Source organism: Podarcis bocagei (assembly GCF_964188305.1).
Source record: "Podarcis bocagei genome assembly, chromosome: 17".
Taxonomy (NCBI): domain Eukaryota; kingdom Metazoa; phylum Chordata; class Lepidosauria; order Squamata; family Lacertidae; genus Podarcis; species Podarcis bocagei.
Window position 1 is genome coordinate 39,896,974 of NC_138143.1, and position 23,975 is coordinate 39,920,948.

Here is a 23,975-nt window from a genome sequence, read left to right on the forward strand (position 1 = left end):
GATAAGGCGAATGTCCTACTGGTGTAGCAGTGGCTGGCACCTCTCCATTTTGAGAGCATGCTGTGTTTCGCATTGTTCTGCCCGAAGCCCGAGCTAAACATTAACAGTAGCATCTACATAGGGCAAGCTCTACCTTCTGTTGCTCATTTCCTACATCATTGGGTCAGCTAGTGTTAATATTTAATCCCAGTGACTGTCTTTCTCGTGAAAGAATGCACTATGCACTACCAAACTCTGTTCTGTCTTCTCCCTCACCCCCTTGCCAGAAAGATCTGTAAGCGAAGATGCCGCCTCGTCACCACATCACTTTTCTGAAAAAGTCCACTTGGGGGCATATCTACACTACAAATTTGTGTTGGCTTTTGTTGTAAACAAAAATTGCCCTTTTCCCTTATGGGGTATCCAAGAGCCCATATAGAGTCCTTACATAGGTTCCCTATTGGTAGGAGAAGATAACAGAGGCCAACCAGAGAATATTGAGAAGCAAAGCAGCTAGTAAGCTTGATCTTTATTGATCTGTTGCAACAGGGTGCTCCCCTCATCCGCAGGAGAGAGGAGGAACCCAGAAAAATGGTGTGCAAGGCCTTATAAAGACTTTTGAAATTGCCACCCTGTAGATCAAGACCACCCCCAGAAACATCATACATACATCACAGAAGGGGTGTAACCTAAGACCACCCCTCAGATACATCACACCTATATCACAGAAAAGGCGGTCTGAAACAGAAATTTGAATGTTGTTTTTTTCCTGTCCTTGTTTATCTCCTGTCTGGCAGGTTACTTGATTGGATTGCCTGGGTAGCCTGGCCAGTCTTTTCTAATGATAAATACTTAGTTCCTGGGCCAGGTCACAGGCTCACACCCTATTCAAACACAGACATAACCTTAAGACAGGATTTGTGAAGGAAAAGACAATGGGGAGGCTTTTCCACTTTGACCATGCAGAGAAAACATTTGCTCAGTTTAGGAATCAGAATGGCTTCAGGTCGGTCTTCCTGTGCTGATCTATGTACGTGCGGTTATGAACATTGCCATATATCTAAGACCTCAAAATTCCTATCACACTTTACCCCACCATCACAGCTACACGCAGAAGAAACCTAGGGGTTGTTGCTGAAGAGTTTCTACGCCAGTTCCAGTTTCCTAGCTCCTCTGCTCTAGAACCACAGTTCTCACAGGGGAGAGAATAAACCTGCCTCAATCTGTGGTGCTGCTTTGCCCTTGGATTAGGATTTGCAAGATGTCTTACTGGCACCAATTTTCTTGCTGTCCTTCTTAGAACCTCAAGACTCAGCTTTTGCAGGTGGCGGACTTCACTCGTGTCTCCTCCTCCTCTGACGCCCCCTTCCTCTCTCACACTAGCAGTGCTACAAACCACTTCGTATCAGGAAAGTCCACAATGGCTGCCATGTTCCTCACCGGTGTTATAAGAATTCTAAGGTCTCAAATATAAAATAAATGTTCATAAATGTACAAGGCAAACACATAAGTATATAAACCAACGTGTCTGAAATAGTACAGGAGAGCAATCCTGAAGCCATTTCGACTCTCCCAAATTGACCTCAAATATTTCTCTGCAAGGAGGAAGGCAATGGGAAAAGATTTCCAATTGTCTTTTGACTGTAGGGGCTTAAACCTCCCTTTTCAAATGCAGTCTGGTAAGTATCTGTTAAGCTGAGCACACTATCAATATGTGTAAGAGATTCAGGAACTCAGTATTTACCATCTCAAAGGAATGGCCAGGCTACCCAGAAAATGCAATCAAGTAAAGCATTATCAGGTATCCTGGCAGACAGGAGAGAAGCAACACTCAAATTTCTGCTGGAGACCGCCTCTTTCTGTGATGTATGTATGATGTTTTGAGGTGGTGGTCTTGGGCTACAGGGTGGGCAATTTCAAAAGTCTATATAGGGGCTTGCGCACCATTGTTCGGGGTTCTCCTCCCTCCTGCGTGTGGTGAGTGGGGACCCTGTTGCAACAGTTTAAAAGGTAAAGGGACCCCTGGCCGTTAGGTCCAGTCACAAACGACTCTGGGGTTGCGGCGCTCATCTCGCTTTATTGGGCGAGGGAGCCGGTGTACAGCTTCCAGGTCATGTGGCCAGCATGACAAAGCCGCTTTTGGCGAACCAGAGCAGCGCACGGAAACGCCGTTTACCTTCCCGCCGGAGTGGTACCTATTTATCTAGTTTTCCTTTAATAAAGATCAGGCTCTGCTTCTCAATATACTCTGGTTGGCCTCTGTTATTTTTCTCCTTAAGGAGAAAATACGGGCTCTGGAATACCCCATAACAGTAAGGGGGTGAGTGCCCCCAAATCCAACTATTCTGGACAACAGCCATATGAGAAATATGTAAAATAACTAAGCAAGTATTAGAAATCACCCAAGAATTGGCCTTACTAAACATCTTCCAAGACAATAATGCCCATTTACACCACAAAGAACTCATAACCCACCTACTTTCAGCAGCCAGAAACACCATAACCAGACACTGGAGAGACCTGTCAGGAGTAAGCATGGACCAATGGTACCAAATAGTATGGGAAACAGCCTTACAAGAAAAATTAACCAATAAACTGAAACTGACACGGGGACAAACAGAAGACGACACCTTTACCCCGGTATGGCTCCCCTTTATCACATACACAGCCCAACAAGACAATGACAAAAATCCACCAACAGCATACAAATCAATATGGCTAACCTGATCCAGAACACCCACCCACCCCACTCACACATGAAAACAAAGACCACCACAGCCAACCACAAATGAATAACCACACCCTAGGCCAACCCCAACCTCTCTCACCACCAAAGGAACACAAGTGAACAGCAGAGAACCTGCACAAGCAACGCTGACACCAAACCCTACATATATTAAGTAAAATAGAAACATCTCCCCCTCCCCCTCTTCTTCCTAATATCTCAACAAATGAAACGGATTTGTAAAAATGTTACATGAAAAAAATACAAGAGAGAGACATTACACATACTTCTGTAAATCAAGAAAATCTTTAATAAAAATATATTTAAAAAATAAGGGTAAGGGAGCAGTTTTTTCCTATAACACAGGTTTCTTTGTTTGTGCCACATGCAGTTAGATCTCTCACTGTGGGGATGCAAGGAAATAGCACAAAAAGTCAGTGTATGGGTGAAACAAGAGCCACAACTTTATTGGCTACTGTATGCCAGGGGTTTGCATTGCTCAGGGCAAGGATCTGTTTATTGGACAGCATACCTGCTGGCTGACATCCCTCCCAGTGCGCCTGTTGAAGTCAACCACGTAGCACTTGCCTCACAATGGCACAAGACCAGTTGGTAACTGGGGTATGTAGCACAGACCCTGCCCCCCAAGCTAGATTGGAGGCCCTAAAACATACCCCCAGACCCCTTATGGGAGTCTCTTGAACCCCTCCCACAAAATACTTGGGAGGAGCGGGAGAAAAGCCAGTATTTTTCTGCAGAACCAATCAGGTTGGCTATGCACAGCACCGATTGGCTTGTGCCTGTGCCGTTACAAATCCACCTTCTTTTGTCCCCATAGTGGTTTTGGAGCTCTTTTAAAACTATTTCGAAAAACCTACAGATCGGAGAAGATGGGTGTTGCAGTCCCGAAAATTTGGAGACCACAAGGTTGGGGGAATATAGTGGTACAACATAGGAAATGATGCCTTTCTTCAGCCAATTTTAGCTCTCTTATGCTATAAATGTTTTGGTTTTATACCAATTTAGCTGCTGTGCCTCACCCTTAAGTAAACCTGGAAAGCATAGTTTGGTAAGTGTGCTGAGTATGCTGTGCTAAAGATCCTTAGTTCCCCCAACAGAATTATATTTCACAAAGTTTAAACCAGTTTTAAGATGGTAGCCTAGGCATGGCCTTAAAAACTGCCTGCCTCCAGTCACTTCTATGTTGGCCTTGACATGTATGAATGCATGTTAAATTAGCAATCTGAGTTTTGTCTCCAGTGAAAAGTCTGAAAAAAGAAAGAAACAATTAATTCAAGGCTTTGGGAGGAATAATATAACAAGAGTACATGTTAGTTTTAAGATTAAGGTTGTTCTCATTGAACCATTGTAAAGCAACACTAGATATTTTCTGCATATTTCCTAGCACCAATTAAACCTAATTAGTGCTAGGAACTACGGAGGCTGGATTTCAGAGAAGACTGTGGATGAACTCATATTCTTATTTTTAAATGATTTTCACTGGATGACTATAATTACCCATTGGACAAATATTTCGCAAATGAACTTCCTTTTTGTTTTAGAATGATTTCCCATGGCATGTATATACGTTCTGAAGGATATCAGTTGTAAATAAGGAAAAGTGATCATTAGGTATACAGTATATGACACCACAAAGTGTGGGCACCACAATTTAAGAAGGATGTTGACAAGCTGGAACGTGTACAGAGGAGGGCAACCAATATGATCAAGGGTCTGGAAACCAAACCATATGAGGAATGGTTGAAGGATATGTTTAGCCTGGAAAAGAGAAGACTGAGAGGAGATATGGTAGCCATCTGCAAATATCTTAAGGGCTGTCACTTGGAAGAGGGAACAGGCTTGTTTTTCCTGGTCTGGAGAGAAGGACTCAAACCAATGGCTTCAAGTAACATGAAAGGTGATTCTGACTAAACATCAGGAAGAACTTTCTGACTGTAAGAACTGTTCAACAGTGGAAAAGACTCCCTCGGGAGGTTGTGGATTCTCTTACCATGGAAGTTTTTAAGCAGAGCTTGGATGGCCATCTGTCACGGATGTTTTAGCTGAGATTCCTGCATTGCAGAGGGTGGACTAGATGACCATTGGGTCCCTTCCAACTCTACAATTCTACAATTCTACATTTCTGAAGGAAAGCCCATGCTTCATGGAAAGCTTCATGTGAATAAAAGCCTTCTTCTAAGAGGGAGCTGGTTTTTGGTTTCGCTTTCTTTGCCCACTAAAATAGGGAAAAGATTGATGTTCCAAACATGAAATCACAGACAGTCCTTGACATTCTTGTTCTTGAGTGAGAAGATGCAGGAGACACCTCCAAGGGTGGTAAAAATACAATAAACTAAATGGTCGACCATTTACTGCCTTTTAATGACACCCCAAAATACGTCTCCCGAGGCGGTCTCCTCACCCTGCTTAACACCCCTGTATCTTCTAGAGAACAAAAAAACTTCAAGCTATCCATATTTTTTCTGTATGATAATAAGAATCCAACCGCAGCTTTCCTCCCACTTCCTTGCCTTCAACACAGCATTCCTTATCTATAAGAGACAGGCCGGTCCTATGTTTGGCTGCGCCAGTAGTCGCTATGCCAGAGCTAACGCTGGCACCATGCATTTACAATCCTGCGCACTCTCAGCATCAAAGGAGAAAGCAAAACAATAACTGAGGAAACAAGCCCCAGTGTAGCAACGTCAGCTCTCACTTCCACAGCGTCCTTGGAAGTGCCTCCGTGAAATGTTGGGCACCAAGGATGACCCCATGCTACCCACGCAAAGGAGGTCCCGGTCAAGGTGCAATGGCGATGAGAGTGCCATACTCATTCCATGCGATACAGGATAGACTCCACAAGGTAAGTTCGCTGGATGGGAATGCCCACAGCAGCAGAAGCCTCCAATCACCTGGAGAGCAGTGTGCTGGGCCTGGGGGTAACCCATGAAACACAGTCCAGGTCCAGTCCAGAATGCAAAGGTTCCGCTGGGAGACAGTCATAGAATCATAGAATCATAGAATCATAGAATCATAGAATCATAGAGTTGGAAGAGACCACAAGGGCCATCGAGTCCAACCCCCTGCCAAGCAGGAAACACAGTCCAACAGGGCCAAGGCAGGACATGAGGCAGGAAACCAGGCAAGGACAGGTACAGGATCTAGCATACAGCAATGTTGCTCCCGCAACCTGGGACGGGGTCCGACAGCCTTTTATCTTTGTTGGGGTCATCCCCGCATCTGGAGCCAGGGCAGGCTCAGGCCCCAGACTCAGCCCAGCTGGTGTTTGTTGTAGGGGAACCTGTGCAGACTGGGACTCTTGAGGATCAGGCCCCAGACTTGGTTCAGATGATGCCTGAGGCAGAGGATCCGGTGTAGACTGAGTTTCCTCTGGTTCCAAGCCTGAGCCCGAGTCCCAGGCCATCACAAGCGGCAACCAATACCTACTGCATGACCACTGGCCCCCTCCTCAGACAAGAGTGTGAATCCCTTGCCAGTCCAGACATGATCACCATCAGCAGGCAAATAGTCATCCATTGTCCCACCACCAGCCTCTAGGCTCCGAGCCTTCTTAGCTTGGGGGTTCCCCAACTGGTTCCTCCCACCATTCTTCTGCGTCCAACCCATCCATGACGCCCAATGACCCAAATAGTCCAGCATCCTGTCCCCAATAATAGACTGTCAGATGCTCTGGGAAGTCCAAAAGCAGGCCATGAAGGAGGCAGTTCTCTCTTGCTGTCTCTGACACACACACATCCCGCAACCAGCATTCAGAAGCACATCACCTCTGGGGTCTTCATCATAGATGCTTCATCAGAGACCAATCCTTATGTAACCAAAATGGAACTATCTATGCTGAAGACAGTCCTGAACTGTTCTGGTCCCCTGACATGTTCCAGGCTAGGGCGATATTGAGTCATGTGCCTGATTCCTTTTCCACCCCCCTTGTTTTTGTGGGATGTAATCCATTGGTACAGTCAAATGCAACATTCCTTATTTCCCCAGAGTGGGCCCAGGCAAGGGGACATCCAGTCAGTGTAACTTCCTGTTCCACTGGTCTGGAGCATCTTCCCCCTAAATGTGACCTGGGAGATGGATGTGGCCCTGGCTGACTCCATAAGAGAGCCTGTTCTGGTCCCGGGGGGGGGGGGGGTTACCGTGAGGCGTGGTCAAAGTCCGGTCCTAGGCCGAGGGTCTGGAGACTGTCCACCAAGGGGGAAGCGGGGTCCAAAGCAAGAAGCCGGGCGTGGTCGGGAACTCCGGAAAAACAGGTCCGGGTGCTGGCAGAAACAGGTTCCCAAAGTCGTTGCTCCCGCAACCTGGGACCGGGCTGACTGGCCTTTATCTTCTCTGAGGCCAGGGGCAGTCCCGGCCCACAGGTGACCTGCCTCTCCTGGCCTTAAGGCGAGCACTCCTCCTGGGAGAAACCAGTTCCCTTCGCCTCTCTGCCCTGAGCCTCTGCAGTTCAGGAGAGGCTGGAGGGTTACTGGACCCAGGGGGAGGCTCACCTTCCCCTGACAGGACTGGGAGAGGCGCACCTGTAGGCAATGGGTCCTCAATCCCCTCCGGAGCCAGAGTGGATTCATCTGGTATCTGCTCCTGAGGACCCGGCACAGCGGGGGCCCTTCAGATTCAAGCCCCTGCCCCGGCTCAGCCGGCCCTGGAGGCAGGGACTCCTGTGCAGGCTGGGACTCCTCAGGTTCAGCTTCTGCATCAGATTCCCAGGCCATCACAGAGCCGTCATGCAGCCATTTTCTAAGTCTTGATTCTTGCTGTCTTGATACTGTTGTTGTTGTTCTATATTTTGCTGCCATGCTGCTCTCCTGCCGCCATTTTGTTCTATTAATGTAATTTTGCTGTCTGTTGGCTCTCAGCCAGCAGCACATGAGTTCAGTCTCCATATGAGATGAACTCACAGTTTGGCCTGCCTTTCAGGGACCTGCAATGTGAGTAAACTTTTTGTTACTTTACTCAGAAAGACTCTTGTGTCTTTATTCTTTTAAGAGGGATTAAAGGGGACACCAGGAAATAAACTTAACTAAGAGATTCAAACGAATCTCTGCTACATCACTTACTAGTGTGAGTGAAGGAAGGATAATGCTTATTCAATACATCCTTTCCTACTATCCTAAACAGGGGACATGGGTGGCGCTGTGGTCTAAACCACAGAGCCTTGGACTTGCTGATCAGAAGGTCGGCGGTTCGAATCCCCTCGATGGGGTGAGCTCCCGTTGCTCGGTCCCTGCTCCTGCCAACCTAGAAGTACGAAAGCACACCAGTGCAATTAGATAAATAGGTACCGCTCTGGTGGGAAGGTAAACTGCATTTCCGTGCGCTGCTCTGGTTCGCCAGAAGTGGCTTAGTCCTGCTGGCCACATGACCTGCTGGCCACATGACCCAGAAGCTGTACGCTGGCTCCCTCGGCCAGTAAAGCGAGATGAGCGCCGCAACCCCATAGTTGGTCACGAATGGATCTAATGGTCAGGGGTCCCTTTACTTTTACTATCCTAAACATTCCCACAGTTTTAAAAAGCAGGGGAGTTCTTTTTTTTTTAAGCTATAAAAATGACATTGGAACACTGAGCACTCCTGCACCTTAATTTCTGTCGGCTGGCTCAAGCTTACCAAGACATGCGATAAAGGATGTTCATGCCCCCACCTCCCAGGTTTGCATATCTACTGTTTGTCCGTTTTGTGTTTTCTCTCTCTTGTTCCAATTGACATCTTATTTCTTGTAATATTTCTTTTAAAGGCTCCAGGGCAGGTGTGGGGAACCTCTGGCCCGCAGATGTTGCTGAGCCACAGCTCCCATCATCCCTAGTCATTGTTTATGTTTGCTGGGGCAAAGGTCCCTCTCGTCTGCTCCAGGGAGTTGACAAAAAGAGGTGCTCTGAAGGATACAGGGTTCTACACTCCCACCCACCATAGCTGTCAACCGTCCCTTATTTGGCAGGAAACTCCCTTATCCCAGCGCCGTGTCCCGCTGCTGTCCCTTATTGATGATGTCCCTTAAATTTCCCGGGTTTCAAAGGAAGCAGCTCCTCTCCCTCCCTCCCTGCCGGCCAGGGAGGAGGGAGGCTCCAACTGTGTTGCTTGGCTGCGTTGCTCACCCAATAAGGAGTCAAAGAAGAAGAAGAAGAAGAAGAAGAAGAAGAAGAAGAAGAAGAAGAAGAAGAGGAGGAGTTTGGATTTGATATCCCGCCTTTCACTCCCTTTAAGGAGTCTCAAAGCGGCTAACATTCTCCTATCACTTCCTCCCCCACAACTGGGGGGTGGAGCTTGCATTCTTTGTGCCAATCAAATTGGCCGTGTTGCCTGGGGACCTGCCTTTGCTCAGCGCTTCCCAGCGGAGAGGTGACGGTGGTTTTCCTTGCTGCATCCCCTTTGCTGGGTTGCTGCACTGTGGGAAAAATCGCTTGAGGCTTTGTTTGGCTGCTGGCTGGGCTTTCTGCCTTTGGCTCGGAGGGGCTCAGAGGTTGAACATACCTGTGCCTGGAAAATCCCTTATTTTGGCTGCTGATCCCTTATTTTTGAGGCTGCTGGCCCCTTATTTTCAAATCTGTAAGTTGACAGCTATGCCACCCACCCACCCTTCCATTCCCTGTATAAGACCTTCGATGGAACAAGTCTGATGCAGGGAAGCACAGCCTCGCATAGCTCACAGATCGGGTCACAAGCCAGACATGGACCAAGACATCTTCATGCCTGAAGCAGTAATTTCAAATGGTGGCCACTATGGTGTTAAAAACAAAAAAGAAAAAAACACGCACAAATATTTTTGCTTCCCTTTAATGGTACCCCCAAATTTGCTGCAAGAGACCTCACCTTGCCAAGGCCCCACCACTGCCCTACCTCTGACAACTGAAACAGAAATGGGATTATGGGGCTTCGTTTCTCCTGCAACACCCCCACCCCCCACCCCACGAGTGAGATGGATCATGCAGAGGCAATTGTTGGTGCATTTAAATAAAAGGAACTGGCAGCCCCAATCACTTCGGTAATTAATTTCCTTATTAATTGGGCTTGTTTGAATTGCCTCCTGAATATTCATGAATACTCATCACTTTCCCCCACTCTTCATGTAATGTAATTTATTCCCGTGCTTGATAGATCAACCTTGGAGGTGACATTTCTTTTCCAGCATCAGGACTCTGCAGAAGTTGGGGGCAGGATCCGAGCAGGTTGCTGAGCAGAGATTTCCGCTGCTACAGAGAGGATGACTCAGGCAGGCTGCTCCGGTTCCTTCCACAGCAGGGCTTCTGACCTGATCTATCCCCTCTAGTTATTTGGGCCACATCAGAGCCTCCTCAGAGCCGGAGGGAGGGAGGGAAGCAACGGAAAGAAATGACGGAAGAATAGGCCTTCTGGGCTCCATCACTGTCAAGCTCAGGACAGGCCAACATCTGAATCAGGAGTCTCATGATCTGTGTACTGGTACCCCTGGAGGTTTCAATGACGTTGATGTTGACTCCTAGTTCCCAGTTCCTTCTGTTCAAAAGATGCAGCACGGTCATATTTTTTTAAAAAAGGACTGAATATACCAAAGGATGCTTTGGTATAGCCCATAATACTGTTCTAGATTTAGAAGGGAGGGTCTCCTCCCTAAACCCTAGGAATTAATAAGTGGTGGGATTTTGAGTATTTGGGATGTGAAGGGAGGAATACCAGCTGCAGAGGAATTCCTGGGCTAGCCTATGGAAAACGACCTGGTCAAGCTAGGGCCATTAAGAAACAATGCACCCGGGGTTGTTGTTTTAGTCGTTTAGTTGTGTCCAACTCTTCGTGACCCCCTGGACCAGAGCACGCCAGGCACTCCTGTCTTCCACTGCCTCCCGCAGTCTGGTCAAACTCATGCTGGTAGCTTCAAGAACACTGGCCAACCATCTCGTCCTCTGTCGTCCCCTTCTCCTTGTGCCCTCCATCTTTCCCAATATCAGGGTCTTTTCCAGGGAGTCTTCTCTTCTCATGAGGTGGCCAAAGTTTTGGAGCCTCAGCTTCAGGATCTGGCAAAGGGGCTTGAATAACTCAGAGAAGCTATGAACTATGTCGTGCAGGGCACCCAAGATGGACAGGTCATAGTGGATATAGACCCCAAATGGCAAAAATGGACTGTGCATCAGTTACACTTGGAAAGGCTCTAACCGTGTCTCTTTCTTTCTCTCTTTTAAATGCTTTTAAAATTATTTATTTAATCAACAATATGTACTTCAGTGACATACAAGAGTAAAGAAATAAAGAAAAAAATAATACAGTTGAATGAAAATTAACACACACACACACACATTTGGGTCGTTTCATTCACAACCGCTAGAAAAAAACAATTACCATTATTGGTGTTAAGGGTCAGCAACAATTTTTTTAAAGATTCGTCTTGTTTATAGATTGTGTATCCAGATATTGTCCTGGAGGCCTTATGATATTCTGACAAAGCTGAGAAGTTATGAAAAATTGCAAATTGTGGCATATTTCACAGGAGGCATTGGAACACTGCTGTCATCATAAATATATAATATGTTTTTTGCCATGTAGTTGAAAATGAGTCTTTTCTAAATTGGCCCTCTAATATAGTTTTTCAGCAGTAGCTATGGACTCGACTATACCGGCGTCTCTTTGGACTGATTTGTAAGATCCAGCCTGGCCTGGTTCCTACTGCCAGCCTGCCCACTGGCATCACATTTGCCAAGGACAGATGCATATAAACAGGACCGGCTCAAGATATTTTGCTGCCTGAGGCAGACAAGATGGCGCTTCCCGCTCCGTGCACAAATGCCAGCCAGATTGGCAGTTGCCTCTTCTTCCAGCACTGGCATCTCCCGCTCTACTTGCGTGCCCTGCAACATTCCTCAGATGAAAATAGGGACATTTCTCACTCCCTTCCAACTGACCCTCCTCAACCCGCTCCATTTTTTTGTCTCCCTCCATTTCCTATCAGGAGAAGGGCGAGTCCCACCTTACCAACGGGACATAGCACAATCGCCCTCCACCGTCTTGAGAAAACCTCTTAATTCCAATTCCAATTTATTTTGTTGTAGAGTTGCAAAAAGAAACACGCACACCAATAAATAAATTTTAGAAAGGTGCAAAATTAGATGTGGACGCACAAAGCATTTAAAAAACCAGTACAGTGGTGCCCCGCAAGACGAATGCCTCGCAAGACGGAAAACTCGCTAGACGAAAGAGTTTTCCGTTTTGGAGGTGCTTCGCAAAACGAATCTCCTATGGGCTTGCTTTGCAAGACGACAATGTCTTGCGAGTTCCTGCTAGTTTTTTTCCCTCCCCCCTTTTTCTAAGCCGCTAAGCCGCTTATCAGCTGATCCGATCAGCAGATAAGCCGCTAAAAGCCGCTAATAGCGCTAATAGCGCTAATCCACTAATCCTTCAATGGGCTTGCTTCGCAAGACGAAAAAACCGCTAGACGAAGAGAATCACAGAACGGATTCTTTTCGTCTTGCGAGGCACCACTGTACAGTAATCCTTGTGCTCTACTCCCCTCACTATTTCTTCCTGCCCAGGGCAGCCCTGCCCTTTGCCTGCTCCTCAGAGCTGGCGCATCATGCGGGGCTGGGCTCAACAGCCACAGCTTCTCCTCTTCCTCTTTGCCCACTCTCCACCAGTAGCCATGAGCTGCCCAAGGGAGGAGTCTGGCAGCAGCAGCCATGGGCAGGCAATGCGATGTTCCCTTGCAGCTGCCGCCGCCGCCACCGCCATCGCCCGGGACAAGCACCAGCCGATCCTCCTCCCCGGACCCAGCACTGGTGGGGAAAACAGGGACATTCCGGGATCAAATCAGAAGCCAGGATGGCCTCAATAATTTCAGGACTGTCCCTGGAAAATCAGGACACTTGGAGGGTGTGTACTTGAGGGGCAGCAGACTAATTTAGGGGGTGAGGGAAGGGCTTGTAGCACAAACTGCCCTGTCTTCCAACATCTTGCCACTGCTCTCCAAGAGCTGCCACCTGAGGCGGCTACCTCACTCTGTCCAATAGTAGTGCCGGCTCTGCATATAAGAACAAATCCAGACAGTTAATATGGATGCTCTGCCTGCCTGAAGGACCTAAATACAGTCATACCTCTAGCTGCGTTAGGTTTATGTTGCGGATTTTCGGGCTGCAAACGCGGCAAACTTGGAAGTGTATACTCCAGGGTTTCGCCACACGTGTACATGCAGAAGCGTTCTGCGCGCTTCGCACATTACGCCATGCGCATGTGCAGAAGCAGCACTCTACTTATGGATTTTTTGGGGTGCGAACAGCACCCCGGAACAGATCACGTCTGTAAGTAGAGATACCACTGTACCACAATATAGATTGAAGAGGCTTCTCTTGTCAAAATCCCAACAACCACATTCAGGGGAACTTGCCAGTTCCTACAATGTACTGGCAGTGGTTTTATGAATCTTCAGAGGCTCCTGGTTCAGACATTCCCACCAGGAACATGACCAAAACTCTCCCTGCAGTGTCTGCTGATGGCAAACCGATGGGACTCGACTCATAGCAAAAGCATTCTGGTATGATGAGGGTCTCCCTTCTTCTCCATATGCCATGATCTAAGGAGATGCTGTGAAAAGCCCAGGCACTACAGGGCTTGGCGCATGGAAACAAATTTTGTTTTAAAAAAGAGGCAAAGGATAATTTTGTATTCAGCGCAGGCATTGCATGGTGTGTGATAAATAAGGCCTGAGGCCAGGTATACAATGACGAGCGGAAGAAAGAATATCGAGGAGCCAACCATTCATTCAGCTCTCTTCATCTCGAGCTCTAAATGAGAGAAGGTTCTTTGGAGAAAGGGAGCGTGGTAAAATAATTAAAGTGCCTCCTAAGTGCCAAAGAGGGCAGGAGGAAAGTTGAAAAAGCCGCTTCAATTGTTGCCGTTTCTAACACTCGAGTGTTTAACTTTACCGCCTTCATATCCTTTAAGCACGATGGTGTTTCCATTCCCCCTCAGATGCAATTTATAATGAGATTGATTTCTATAGCTAGCTTGTTGTCTGAATTATTCACCACGTCCATATTCACTGTGTTTTATTGTGTTTCATTTACATGCAGCTGTGCTTAGCATCTTTAACACCGCGCTTGTTCCCCAACGCATGCCGAGGCCTTATAAGGACCGTGCAATTTCTCGCCGTTGGAAATTGCCAGCAGAGAACACAAGGCCCTCATCAGCCTCTTCCCAGGATATTCAGCAGCGCAACGCTAATGGTACAAATACCCAAAGGGGTGGATGCTCAAACTTAACACTGGAATGATGTCATTTGTACCACAGCATCATCAGTGTCCATGTTTATTGCATCTTACATATTTGTTTTAAAAGCTTGGCAAGTAGGGCTTGGCTTCTAACAGCTACTCGTAATCCTTAATCTCCTTCTTCTGCTATGTCCCTTCCACCTTTGCCAGGTGCACAGAACGTCTTCCTGCAATATCTTGCCACTGGTCCTCCTACCTGCTTTCTTCATGGGCTGTTCGAAAGGAGTTGAGCCTTACCAACACTGGTCTCATGGCTTTTTGCTTTCCTTTTGAAGACCCTGTTCAGCTGTTTCTCACCACGCAAAATGCACTTTGTGGAGGGACTGAGGGTGGGGGCAGAATTGCACCCGGTAGTCCTGTTTCACTGTCACATGCCCAGCCAGCTTTGTCCCACACCCTGCCCATACTTTGGGGAAAAGTCTGGAGGCAGGCGCAGGGTGGTGGGAGGAGTCTGCTGAACCCAGGGCTGCAGCTCATGGGGACAGCCTATACATCTTCAGCAAGCTTCCTTCTCATAGCTTCTCTTACTGCATGGAGAGTGTGGTCAAGGGCAGAGATGACAAGAGACATGGCTACTGCATGAGAACATGTTATCTCACCTGGTACTGCCAACATGGAGAGAAAAGGTTAGATCCAACCACAGGCATACCTAGGCTCCCTTGCACCCTTGGTAAGGAGATGTAGGGGTGGCTGTGAAGCTGGGAGAGACCATGGACCAGAAACTCAAAAAGTTTGGTTTTTGTTGCCTTTCACGCTCCGCCAGTGACTTCCCCTGTGGCCGTCAGGATCTGATCTACTCCAACTCCTCCTCTCCTCCTCCTCCTCCTCCATCCATCTTCAATTCTTAAGCACTCCTCTCTGATGCAATGCAGTTTTGCATACTATTTAACAAACATATGCATTTCTGTGCACACTTTCCCCAAATAGCCACAGTTTTTTATGCGTGGTTTTTGAGTTGGAGTTCTGCACTGCAAAATTCAGAGGCACGCAAATTTGGTTTGTCTGCATTAAAATGCGAACCGAATCAAATTGCTTCCCCATCTGTACCTCAGATAGTAAAAGAACTCCATGCTTCGCTCTCAATGTGTTTGGCACTTCCAGGTTCTCTGCCGTGGAGTGATCAAGAAACACATCATACTGTGCTTTAGGTATCCTATGTACAGTGGTACCTTGGGTTAAGTACTTAATTCGTTCCAGAGGTCCGTTCTTAACCTGAAACTGTTCTTAACCTGAAGCACCACTTTAGCTAATGGGGCCTCCCGCTGCCGCCGTGCTGCTGGAGCCCGATTTCTGTTCTTATCCTGAAGCAAAGTTCTTAACTCCCTCTGTGGTCCCAGGCCACAGAGAGGTTAGGCTGGCCTCAACCAGAGCCAGGGCTTTTTCGGCTGTGGCTCTGACCTGGTGGAACACTCTGTCACAAGAGACTAGGGCCCTGTGGGACTTGACATCTTTCCGCAGGGCCTGCAAGACAGAGCTGTTCCACCAGGCCTTTGGCCAGGGCATAGCCTGACTCCCTCCCTCGGCAATCTTCGTGGAGCTCTGGCCCAATGGTTGCCAGTGGCTTGAATTAATTAATTTTATAATGAATGATTTTAGAGTGTTGTGTTGTACTGTTGTACTGTTTTATTGTTGTTAGCCGCCCTGAGCCCGGCTTCAGCTGGGGAGGGCGCGATATAAATAAAAATTATTATTATTATTATTATTATTATTATTATTATTATTATTAACCTGAAGCACTATTTCTGGGTTAGCAGAGTGTGTAACCTGAAACGTATGCAACCTGAAGTGTATGTAACCCGAGATACCACTATATATGGTTTTTCCAGCTATTTCTCACAGCTATGGTGAGAAAGAGCCACGTGCAATCTTGCAAAATGGGAAGATGTAATTGTTGCACGTGGCGACCCATTTGCTGGCACACAGACACAGTTCACCGACAGAAGAAGTAATGCCTCGAATAGTAACAAATGGCGTTCTAATGTTCCAAATTGCGCTGTCGTTAAACAGGCACTGTTTGAATAGATAATCAATGGCTGCTTAATGAACACTAAGATTGTGTGTGGGATCACCTGACAAAAGTGCACTGAAGACGTTCAAATCAGCAAATGCTTTGAAGGCAATTTTGGTAGGTGATAAGATCCTCAGCATAAAATAGGAACAAGGTATTCTATTGAGATTCATCCTTGTAGCAAGAGCACAGGCAAAACGTAGTATGAAGGAATGAGCTGGGAAGTATAAATTTGGCAGTGTTTCTCCATCTATATTTTCATCAGATTAATTGTTCTTGTTACCATATGGCAAACTGAAATGTTCCGCATGTTGGAACATGGGTGCTTCCTGCTAGAGTGTTCCTAGCAATACCAAATAATTGGTCAAAATAAAAAAATTCCTTCCAGTAGCACCTTAAAGACCAACTAAGTTAGTTCTTGGTATGAGCTTTCATGTGCATGCACACTTCTTCAGATACACTGAAACAGAAGTTGCCAGACCCTTCTATATAGTGAGAAGGTGGGGAGGGGTATTACTCAGAAGGGTGGTGGGAATGGGAGATAGGCAGATAGCTGAGATGAGCCTGTTGACGACTCTTAACGACTGTAATAGGTCTTACAGGAAAAGGCAAGGGGTGAGAAGGTGAGAAATGGCTTAGTCATGTATAATGAGATAAATTGGTCTTTAGCTGTAAGGTAAAAGTAGAATTGGCACTGGCAGTCCCCGCTGCAAGGGGTTTAGCACTTCAGGGTGCGCACAGCTTCCTAAGTTTTGCATACACACAGGACATAGCCCAGTAGGCTCTACTTTCTTCCAAGCCCTCAAGATTTCCAGACATTTTGAAGCAGGGACTTCTCACCACGATTTGAGCACTGATGTGTGCACTTACCAGTTCTGAGTCAGTGTGCATGCTCCATTAAAGGAAAATAAGGCACATTATTCCACCATAGGTCAATTCAGACCACTAAGCAGCCCCAACCTCCTCCCCTTTCTTTTTCTTTACAAAAAATCATAATATTGTGCTCTTCAGGAGGAAATGGCTCTGCGACTGGAAATGCAGACAGGTGACAGGTGGAAGAAAGGGTACCTATAGCATGCTGTCCACCTTCAGCTCCTCCAATTCCAATTTTACATCCACACCTGCAGAGAAATTATGCTTCTAAATCCGTGCTTCCCCCCAACGTCCAAAACTGCAAAAGTGCAAGGCATCTGCATCACGCAGGCCAGTGGAACATGAGGCTTCAGCATTGCTGTCCTGATGTCTTTTGGGAGGAGAGGCAAGATAGATGTGTAATGATGATGTCAGGAACTGGTTGGATGCGGAGGAATGGTAAGAGGTACCAGCTGAGGAACTACCAAGGGAAGAAGGCTCAGAGGCTAGGGAATGGTGGTGGGATGAGGATGCGTGGTCAGAGAGAGAAGACTGGGAGAAGGAGATGTTGGAAGCTGAAGAGGTAACAGGGCTTAGTGAGCTGGGAGAGTCTGTGGCAGGAGGAAGTGCAGAATCAGAGGCAGAAGCTGAAGCAGGAGAGGAGAGAGGTCAAGAGGCAGATGTTAGAGGTATAAGTTGGTTGCTCGAGAGCAAACTGGCAATATGCTTCAATAGTCTGTTTCAAAGCTTTCTTATCGGTGATAAAAAACCTTTGGAATGCAGAGCGCCTCTATTCCGTGTCTTGCTTATTCACTGGCAGAATCTGAGAGTGGGAGGTCCTTAAACCTTCCCCAGCAGAGTAGTTTCTTGACACCCAGTCTGTGCCTCCCCTCTCTGCGCGGAAGCCTACTGCGCAAGGAAGGCGTGGGTAATGGGGGACCTCTCTCCTCCCCGCTTTGCTCAGGCAAGGTGTCCTGGCACTGCCTCGCCTCCTCCGAGCCCTGCATCTCGTCTCCACTACAGGCATGGTTACCTTCCTCCACTGAGGAAGTGCTGCTTCCCACGATCTTTGGGGGCTCTCTGTAATCCATCCAGCTTTTCCCCTCTCCCCCCTGAGCCGATGGCAGTTCCCTGACACCCGAGATGAGTCAGGCTGGCAGAGATTCATAGGTGTCTCCCCCTCCAGTGGCAACAAGCTCTCCTCCCCTCTTGTCCCAGAACCAGAAGAGGCATGAAAACAATGGAGGAGAGGTTGGCTACACGAAGGCACAGCCTCTGATTGCTTGGGAAAAAACCATGGAGAGGAGGGGACTTAGACGGCTGTGGGGACTTTCAGTCTCAGCAACTGATTTTCATGGAGTGGGACCACCGGGAATGAGCTGCTGTGCTCATTCGGCCTGACACTCAACCAAGTTTGTGGAGATCATGCTTTTGCTAATAAAGAGTTAAGACCAACTTTGAAGAGTGTGATTTACTGCTGGCTCCCTCTTTGGCAGATGCTGATGAATATATTTTGTGGGCCTCACCCTCTGTGGAACATGAGTTAACAGGGCATACTGATTGTATAATAAACACTTCCTCTGGAAGCACGCATCTCATGCCATAAATTTAGCTATGAGGGTGATAACAATGTGGATTTGTGCTCTGTTTCCGCAAGTGCATAAGCCAACAGCAATAAACCAACGGGCCAATTGGTCTTTATTGTTGGCGTTCCCATTGTGCCCAACCTATTAAAAACAACCAACTTGTTCAGCTGGAATAACTTTGCATTTGTCCAAAGATTCATTCAAACGGCAAAATGTTATGATGAAGCTAGGCTGGTGTTCGATCGGTGCATTGAACATTTTATTAAGGAAAAGATTTGAATTAAATGAACTGGAGGGAAAGGAACCCTCCACAGCATTTCACAAAAATAATTATTCATGCATCAAATTCCCTTGAAATTGTTTTCTCCTGTTAACAAAACAGAACTGACTGCATGGATAATTATTTTGAAATTGCTGATACGCATACACACAAACACGTTAACTTGTTGTTTGTTTCCACCTGTATTTTTAAATTTATATATTTATATTTTTTGTAACTTTGTAAACTGCTTAGAGGTCTTCTGTTGAATAAGCGGTATATACATTTTATAAGTCATTGCAAGATGTTTGGCCGGGTAATGACCTGGAGGCCATGGTGACAGCAGCCACAACCATGAAAAGCCACACTCTTGCTCCATGTTGTGCGTCATGAAGAGACCAGCACGTCTCTTTAGTTTGCGGAAGCACAATCAATATGGATGCTGATACTGTCAATCAATCTCCAAATGGAGATGTGCCGTTTGTGGATGATCTAACTATATCCAACCATTCCTTGAAGCATTTAATTGTTAACAGGAGAAAGAACAAACAAGTGAGGAATACATTTCCCAGTATGGGAAGCAAAAGCATGTGGAGGAAATATACTTGCTAGGCATGCCTTGGCTGGAAGAAACACTGTGGGAAGATTTGTAGGGATGATGGTATTTAAGTAATAATAATAACAATAATAATTTTTATTTATACACTGCGCTCTCCAGCCAAGGCCGGGCTCAGGGCGGCTTACAAGCAATAATAAAAGCAAGTTGAATGAATACAACTTAAAAACAAGATTAAAATACAACAATTAAAATACTGAAACATTAAAATATTAAAATGCAGCCTCATCACAGGAGGAGAAAGGAAAAAGAAAGAGGGGGAGGGAATCAAATTGGCTCCAAGCCAAAGGCCAGGTGGAACAACTCTGTCTTACAGGCCTTGCGGAAAGAAATCAGATCCTGCAGGGCCCTGGTCTCATGAGACAGAGCGTTCCACCAGGAAGGAGCCAGTGTTGAAAAGGCCCTGGCTCTGGTTGAAGCTAATCTAACTTCCTTAGGGCCCGGGACCACTAGGGTGTTGCTGTTTATGGACCTTGAGGCTCTCCGTGGGGCATATCGGGAGAGGCAATCCCGTAGGTACGAGGCTCCTAGGCCGTGAAGGGCTTTAAAGGTCAAAACCAGCACCTTAAATCTGACCCTGTACTCCACCGGGAGCCAGTGCAGCTGGAAAAGCACTGGGTGAATATGCTCCCATGGCAGAGACCCCGTGAGGAGCCTCGCTGCAGCATTCTGCACCCACTGGAGTTTCTGGGACAGCTTCAAGGGCAGCCCCGCGTAGAGCAGATTACAGTAGTCAAGCCTGGAGGTGACCGTAGCATGGATCACTGTGGCCAGGTCGGGGCGGGAAAGGTAAGGGACCAACTGCTTGATGCCGCGAAGGTGGAAAAATGTGGCCTTGGCTGTTGCTGTAACCTGCGCCTCCATGGAAAGGGAGGCGTCAAGGATTACACCCAAACTCTTAACGGAAGGCAATGGCACTAATTGGGCCCCCGCAAGAGAAGGGAGTTGGTCCCTCATTTTGTAGAGTGCAGTGGCAAAATTGCATAAGCTCTCTCTCTCTCTCTCTCTCTCTCTCTCTCTCTCTCTCTCTCTGTGTGTGTGTGTGTGTGCATGTTTGCAGAAGGTGTGCGTGCGCGTGCATTTAACTGGAAATATTTGTATGCTTGATATACAAATCGAAGACCCACTCATCTGTACAGGAGCTGCGCTCCCTTCTGCATGCAAACCCACAGGCTCAAGCCAAGCCAGCTTCCTCCCACAGTGGTTTGCTATCTCCCAGTATTTAAAAAGCACAGTGTGTCGCAGGAGTGCTAATTCAGTCTACCCACAGCTTCCTTTGTGTCTGCTTGATGTGATGGCTAGTCTGTTGGATCTAATTGGATACTTGTCCTGGTAATGCACGTCAACCCATCTGGACCTGAAGTCATCCATCAAGCGCAACCGCAGGAAAGGCTACGGAACTGGAATTGGCAGGTGCTTACAAGGCCGCCATACTGAACTGAACCACACTGTGCTGTGTGCGCATTCACATTCTGAGCGGAGCAACACGCCAAAAGAGATCAATGGGGACATTGATCAGTTAATCAGTTCATAATATTTTTCAACAACATCCCAAGAAATGTCGTCAAACAAAACCAATCTATATTCTGTACTGTGTTTTTCACGCAAGGTTCTTTCATTTGCTGTGTTTTAGCTATTTGTAAAGGATCGCAGCCAACGAAGACATGTGCAGAGGAGGCCCATTGAACCCAATGGGCTTCACCATCTAAAGTGCACTTATTTCAGCAGGTTTACTCTGAGTATGACTTAGTTGGCTATGGGAAAGGGGGTTATTGTTTTGCTGTTTCATTTCAGTTATTTACTGGTTTTTATCCTGTATTTTATTCTGTGAACTTCCCTCAGATCTTATGATGAAGGACAGTATTGAAATCGAATAATAATAGTAATAACCCAAGGTTTCTTTCAGCATGAAGCCAACAGCCTGCTTCATATAGTAAACATATTCCACAATGGCAATGTTACATAATGGAGGTTACTGAATATCAGGGGAAATGGGGAGGAATTAAACATAGCACTATAGAGATTGTTAGGTCAGTGCAAACTTTTCAGCTTGCCAGAGCAAAAAAATCGCCCATCTCCTTGCCCCTGCACTGTTCTGGGAGTTCCCCTGACACCCACCAAGTGTGTGTGTGTGTGTGTGTGTGTGTGTGTGTGTGTGTGTGTGAAGGACACACAAGGAAAGGAGAGGGAGCAAAAACCCCTCTTGGACTAGTGGAAGACCATGCACTTCCACTTCTGCTAGCTGAATGGCCCATGCATTTTGAGGTTCAATGTACAATTTTGCTGCTTTCATTCTACATCTGGTCTAAGAACTTTTGTGGACACCATGTAGGATTTTGAACCTGGACCAAGCTGAAAAAAAAAAAAAAAAAACCCCAAATAAAATTTATTTTTTTTAAATACAATTTTAAAAAGTGGCAAGTTGTTTAAAAAAGAACAACAGCTTCATACAGTTTACCAGTTTGAAACAGTACTTCTTCAACTTTAACAAACAACCCAAGAAGAATCCCAGCCTTCGCCATGGAACATGTGGACAGGAAAAGATGTGACTTCAGGCCACAAACTGCATAGGGCTCAGGTCTCTTTAGAAACATAGAATTCTAGAGTTGGAAGGGACCCTGAGCATCATCTAGTCCAGCCCCCTGCAATACAGGAATATGCAGCTGTTCCATCCAGGGATCAAACCTGCAACCTTGGCGTTATCAACACCACACTCTAACCAACTGAGCTATCCAGGCATTAGCATGCTATTAGCCCAGAACCACATACCAGAGACAATATTTCTGGCTCCAGGAATCTCTCTGGATTTTCATGGAGGGGGTGGGACCTGGGAGAGAGGGACTTGTCCATCATCAGTTTCCTGTCTCAGGGATGGGGTGAGCCAGAGCCGCCGCTTGGATTAATTGGCATTTCCTATAGGCACCTAATAGCTGGACCATAAAGCTGGACCATAAAGAAGGCTGGTTGCCGAAGAATGAATGCTTTTGAATTCATGTGCTGGAGGAGACTCTTGAGAGTCCCATGGACTGCAAGAAGATCAAACCTCTCCATTCTGAAGGAAATCAGCCCTGAGTGCTCACTGGAAGGACAGATCGTGAAGCTGAGGCTCCAAGACTTTGGCCACCTCATGGGAAGAGAAGACTCCCTGGGAAAGACCCTGATGTTGGGAAAGATGGAGGGCACAAGGAGAAGGGGATGACAGAGGACGAGATGGTTGGATAGTGTTCGCGAAGCTACCAGCATGAGTTTGACCAAATTGCGGGAGGCAGTGGAATACAGGAGGACCTGGCGTGCTCTGGTCCATGGGGGTCACGAAGAGTCGGACACGACTAAACAACTAAACGACAACAACATAGGCACCTAATAGGGAACCACATTACTTTAGCAAAGGTCCAGAGAAGCTTGGAGGTTTATATCCCTTCAGGGACCTCTGCCTCCTTTCTGGCCATCTGCTAGGTGTCAATGCACACCTGGTTCCTGGCTGGCTTCTCCCTCCTCTCAAGGAGACCCCAGGTAATGAAGTCATCTGGCTGCTAGCTCTCCTCCACCAGCTCTGAGCATCTTGCCAGGTCTTCTGTTCCCTCTGTTCCTGGGTGGATGGGAGCTGTGGGGAGATCCAGGTGTGGTGCCTGGGCATCTAGGCAAAGTGTCCTTGGGACTGGGTCACTTGGTGTCAAAGAGCGAGCCAGCAGTAAATCACACTGTTCCCATTTGGAGTTAACTCTTTATTAGCAAAAACATGATCTACACAGACTTGATGGTGTGTCAGGCCTGACGAGCACAGCAGCTCATCCCTGGTAGATCTCGCCCCATGAATCAGTTGCTGAAAGTCCCCACCTCCCCACAACTGTCTCAAGTCCTCTCCTCTCCAGGCTTTTTCCAAGCAACTGAGAGACGATGTCTGTGTGCAGCCTTGGAGGACTCTGCAAAGCTCCACTCCTCTTTCTTGAATTTGATGTCCTCCACTCCATTCCCCCCAGAGCCATGGCTGGGATGGACTGTGTGACAGAAGCATTGCCAAAGGGAAGGAACGGCAGCAAGTATATGAGGGAGCATTTTAGGCCAGAACACCATATTAAGGTTTTGCACCAAGGTTAGAAAACAGGTTAGGGATGAGTTTCAGGAACCCACCCTGAGGTGAGGAGAAGGAGGCTAAGCAAAAGACTTCATAGATATAATTAGCCACCTCGCCTTCTTAAATGTGTTTTAAAAGGTGGAGGATGACGAAGTGTTAAAAACTTATTTTAAAATAGTGCTGAGCAGGCAAACATGTGAGGTGCTTGGAAAGAACCAAAGTGGACTGTGTGTGTGTGTGTGTGTGTGTGTGTGTGTTTGCAAATAGGAAGAAGCAACTGGGATTCTGTCCAGAAAAACTGAGGGGAAGCAGAGCTCACTCTGAAGCAGAAAAAGCCACCCCCACAACTATTTTCAAGTACATCTATACATATTTCTCAACACTCCTAAGGCGAAGGTGGGTTTTTTAGACACCAGCACCCTCACTCACAATTGGCCGAGGCTGAGTTGTGGCAATAGCTGCAAATTCAGTGAGTACCTTTTCACTCTATGATCGAGTTCTTAAGAAAGAAACATGGAGGGGGGGCGGGAGGCGCTATTATGACACCTAGCCACCCACTCCCAGCTGCCACACAGCAGTCCCATATTTATTGTGGGAACAATGACACAAGTTCAGTCAGAACCCCCCGAGTG

The 23,975-nt window shown here is 47.0% G+C and overlaps 1 long non-coding RNA gene across 1 annotated transcript in view; it reads left to right on the forward strand.

Moving 5' to 3' along the window:
* The window catches only part of LOC308577042, a 130,489-nt gene continuing 106,514 nt past the window's right edge, over nt 1-23,975 (forward strand). Inside the window, exon 1 of the long non-coding RNA XR_014003378.1 lies at nt 1-1,934. This is a non-coding gene — a long non-coding RNA (uncharacterized lncRNA). The remainder of the gene's footprint in view (nt 1,935-23,975) is intronic.